Source organism: Phascolarctos cinereus, unplaced genomic scaffold, assembly GCF_003287225.1.
Source record: "Phascolarctos cinereus isolate Bilbo 61053 unplaced genomic scaffold, phaCin_HiC Scaffold_5;HRSCAF=322, whole genome shotgun sequence".
NCBI classification, from domain to species: Eukaryota; Metazoa; Chordata; class Mammalia; order Diprotodontia; family Phascolarctidae; genus Phascolarctos; species Phascolarctos cinereus.
This window is the reverse complement of record NW_027555958.1, coordinates 113,307,970-113,312,875: the sequence shown is the minus strand read 5'-3', so window position 1 is coordinate 113,312,875 and position 4,906 is coordinate 113,307,970. Positions and strand designations below refer to the sequence as shown.

Sequence of the window (4,906 nt, the reverse complement as noted above, 5' to 3'; positions counted from 1 at the left end):
TATAAATTAAAACTTGGTGGGATTTGTCTTTATTTTATGTGAAGATGGGGGGGGGAGAAGGAAACAACCAAAAGGCTCTTATTTAGTCGTCATTGTCTAATTTAGGGTTCCTTATTAGAAGCTCATGAAATTAGGTACAATTATACATGTAGCTGAAAGTTGCCTGTAGAAAAATAAAGGAAAAACACAATCAGAAGCAAAAGGAGGTGAAATTAGAGGAGCAGCACTGTTTCATGGAGAGAGGATGAGAATCACCAAAGGAGAAATGATCAGATTCAAGCATTGCTCCCCACATGAATTCAGTCAATTATTCTTACTCTTCTTGCTTTATCTAAAAGACCTAGTGACTACAGCTAAAGCTTACAGAAGGGACCTGTGGGTTTAAAAATACTTGGCTAACTGTTTCTATTGATCCTGATGTAAAGATTTTGCAGCCACAGTTCATTGTAACCAAACTGTTTAAACAGTCTTTAGTCTAACTGTATGCCCCACACAACAGTGCCCCACCTTTTCTCAGCCTTTGTACTTGAAATTCATGGTCTTTTCTTGCCCAAAGTCTCCAAACTTGTGTTTTCTCTTCTGAAAAGCTATTTAGCTTATGAAAGCTAAATAGTTTGTGTTAACACTTCAGTAAACAGTTGAATTTAAAGTATAAAATGATTTTTTTTCTGGATTGTTTCTTCCATTGACTTTATTGTCATTAGCAATTCCAATTGGAGTGCTGGTGTTGTCTTCTTAGTATCAATATTTATTGACCAAACAGTTAAAAAAAATTATGAATATTTGTCATCTGACTTCCATGACACAGTCGCCACTTGGTAGTAGAAGAGGACTTCAAGGATCTGGGTTTGATTTCTTGACTTGTCCTTTATTGTGTTGGACAAGTCACTTAAGCTTTTTCTTTTTGGTTTTGGTTTCTTCATCTCTAGAATGAGTATGCTAATATCAGTACTACCTATCTCATAAAGTTGTGAGGATCAAATAAGATGATTATACATAGACACATACACATCTATACACATTTATATGTATATGTGTCTTGCTAATAGTGAGCTTATAAAAAGTATTAGGTAATTCATATTCATTGAGTTCACAGTTTTAATTGATTGGATGAATCAGTTACTGTTTCTTTATATAGATTCATAAAATCCAAGTTTTTGGCTAACTTTTTTATATTTTTATTTATTTTTTGGGGGGGCAGTTTACAGGCATTCATTACATATAGGCAAAGAAAGATATAGCAGCAAGTGTAGCAATGATGTGTTTCTAGGCATACTCTTCCATATGATGAAAATAGTTGATATGATATGATGTCTCTGAAGACTGATGAATTTAAAGGAATAGCCTACAGGTATTTGAGCTCAAGTCCTGAGTACTAAATGCAGTGATTATATTAGCTGATCATTCTGACTATAGACACTGTCCCATTGGGGTTTGCATAACATTTGCAATATATGTTTTATATCACAAATGTTTCATCTTTTTTTTAAGCCAAAGACTTCCTTGGCAATTTGGTAAAGATTTTTGATGCCTTCTCAGAATAATGTTTTTAATAAAACAAAAAAAAATGTGAGATTATAAAGAAAACCAATTATATTAAAAGTTATTAAACTATTTTTTAAAGGTTCAAAGGAATCCAGGTTAAGACTCTAATGATAATGTATAGTAATATAATAATCTGTTATCTATGACCTCTATAATATTTCTCCCTCCTACCATGTATGATTCCTTCCTTTAGGCATAACACTTTGTACTTAGGTATTCAGGGGAAAGTAACATATCTGCTGATTTGTTTTTTTTTTTTAAATCCTTCATCTCAGTGGAGTAGAACTAGTTTTATGGGTTTTTTTTAAAAAATCTTTTCATAATTAAAATGTGCCTAGTAAGCATGCTCTTTTTTCCATTTGGAACATTTTACACTTGTCAATCAAATATGATTTCTAGTCCATTATGCAATAAGCATGAGAGGAAGGGGAAAACAAAAAGGCTAAGTTTGAATGTTGCTTTAAAAAAACCCCCAACAGTTTGGACCTGTTGTGATGATACAGCCTATACCAGGAAATATGTAAGTAAGTAAGTAACTAAATATCTCTTCCTCAAATATTTGAAAGGTCTATTATTTTTCTTTACTGATCATCATTGAAACCAAGATAGTGGAGTAGAGTGAGTTACCCAGCCAATCTCTCCCAATACTTTCCTCCAAATAATTTTAAAGTAACATCTCAAATCAAACTGTGGAGCAGCAGAACCAACAAAAGGTCAAGATGGGATATTTTTCCAGCCTAACACTTAGGAGGTTAGTAGAAGAGGTCTGTGACACAAGGTTGTGGGCTGTACTTTTTACAGCAATAACAGCAAAGAGCTTTGGAGGCAGCTGTGGCAGCAGCAGCTTCATGAACTGTCATGAAAGGGGTCAGGAAACTAGTCAGAAAGAAATTATAGGGGATTTGGCATGGGGCATAGGACTCTGTTGAATTGCCCATACACAGTTCTGGGTCACAATTCCAGAGTGGAGAAAAGCCCTGGGGGGGTCAGTCACAAGGGAGCAAGGGACCTAATCTCAATTTCAGCCCAGAGATGAGAACTAGCAGTTGGCAGCTATAGGGGAGCAGTAGACTTTACTGGGTAAACACCAGAGCATAAACCAGGAGAGTAGTGACCATACCTCTCCCCAGATCACACCACCTTAGAAGCACCAAAAACTTGCAGACCCTCAGAACTAGCTCTGAAAACAGTAGCACAAAAAATCCTGAACACTGGGACTATGTCTCCCTGTGTCCAGGTGAGCAGAGCTCACTTTAACATAAAGTCTAAAGTCAAAAAGTAGGCTAGAAAAATGAACAAATAACAACAACAAAAATAAGTTCACCATAAAAAAGCTAGTTCAAGTGTCAAGAAAGACCAAGTCACAAACTCAGAATGTGAAAACAGCTACAATCAAAGTTTCAAAGAAAAATGTAAATGGACCAAAGGCCAGCAAGGCATCCTAGAAGACTTAAATAAAGGGGTAAGACTGGTAGGAAAAAAATGGGAAAAGAAATGAAAGTGATGCAAGACAATTATGAACAGAAAATTAACAGCTTGGTAAAAGAGGCACAAAAATATTGGAAAAGGAAAAAAAAACTCCTTAAAAAAATTGCCAAATGGTAAAAGAGGAACAAAAGCTCACTGAGGAAAATAATTTCTTAAAAATTAGAATTGGTGAAATGGAAGCTAATTACTCCACAAAACAGCAAGAAACTATAAAAAGAAATTAAAAACATGGGGGAAAAAGAAAAAAAAAGGGAAATATCTCATCAGAAAAAAATAACTGACCAGGGGAATAGATCAAGAAGAAATAATTGCTCTTCTGCAGTGGCTCTGAGGTCAAAATTAACTTCAATCCCTTTGTGACCTCTGACCGAAACAAGAACTGCAAGAGGCATTTCAATGCCTTTTCCCACAGATGGAGGAAAATTATGTCTTCTCTTTCTAAGAAGCTGAGACAGAAGTATAATGTCCACTCCATGCCCATTCGAAAAGATGATGAAGTCCAGGTTGTTCAAGGATACTACAATGGACAGCAAATTGGCAAGGTAGTCCACGTTTACAGAAAGAAATTTGTGATCTACATTCAGCATGTGCAGTGGGAGAAGATTAATGGTACGACTATCCATGTGGGCATTCATGCCAGCAAGGTGGTTATCACAAGGCTAAAACTGGACAAAGATCGCAAAAAGATCCTTGAGCAAAAAGCCAAATCTCACCAGGTAGGAAAGGAAAAGGGCAAATATAAAGAAGAAACTATTGAGAAAATGCAAGAGTAAAAAATTACATGGCTGTAATTAAATTTCTAGAATGAAAAAAAAACTAAAAAAAAGAAGAAATAATTTAAGAATTATTGGATTGCCCAAACTCCTTCATCAAAAAAAAAAAAGAGCCTAGACATCATATTTAAAGAAATTATAAAGGGAAATTGGGTCAGTATCTTAGATCCAGTGGGTTAAATGGAAATTTAAAGAATCACCAATCTGAAAGGAGATCCCCAAAGGGAAAATTCCAGAAATATTATGGTTAAGTTCCAGAGCACCTAGTTCAAGAATAAAAGAGTCAATCCTCAAGATTTTAAGAGTAGCATTACTAGAAAATGGTGTAAAAGTCAGAAATCTAAATCCTGAAACACTGAACCTATGGGAAATAGGGGGTTAGGTTCCTGGGACTACCAAAACTTAAAATATTTCTTTAGAAATTATTGAAAATATGCATATAATTCTTTATAACAAAAGATTAATTTTGATAGTATGCATTTTTCCTAACCATAACCATGAAATAACTCATAAGATGCAAAAGAGAGTAAAGGCAATGCCTGATCTGATGGGAATGGACAAGAGAAGACATGTCAGAGAAACACTGAGATAAAAAAGGGAAAGGGGAAACCTTCCCTCTCTAATCTCCCTTTTGGCTATATAGTTGAACTATTCTCAACAAAAAGCATATGCCTCAAGGTGAGTTCCTGGCCTCCAGCTGGAACTTAAGCAGGAGGGTAGAGGTGACCTCCATCTCATTTATCCACAAATTTTTGCCATTTTTCCATTTTTTTTTCAATTTTCTAATTGTGTACTTCAGAGGTTACTTTATCACTTTCTGAAATGGTTTCACAAACAATTTTATAAGTTCCTTTTAATGGATATTCTGCCTCTTTTTTTTTCTCTACCACATACCCACAAATGTGCACAGTTGCCAACACAAAAACAAAAATGTGGTTACTTATAAAATCACATGAATGCTTTAATTAAAGAAAATTAAACACACAAATATTGAAAATTGACTGTATTGCAAGAAGCCAGAAATAAACCATTCAAATATCATGGAGCCACAGTAAGGATAATATGTTAAAGGAGTAAAGAGTTTGGAATATTCTGGAAAT

At 34.8% G+C, this 4,906-nt stretch overlaps 1 pseudogene; it reads left to right on the top strand.

Moving 5' to 3' along the window:
* Positions 1-1,310: 1,310 nt before the first annotated feature.
* On the top strand, positions 1,311-3,806 carry LOC110198258 (large ribosomal subunit protein uL24 pseudogene; annotated as a pseudogene).
* Positions 3,807-4,906: the final 1,100 nt, after the last annotated feature.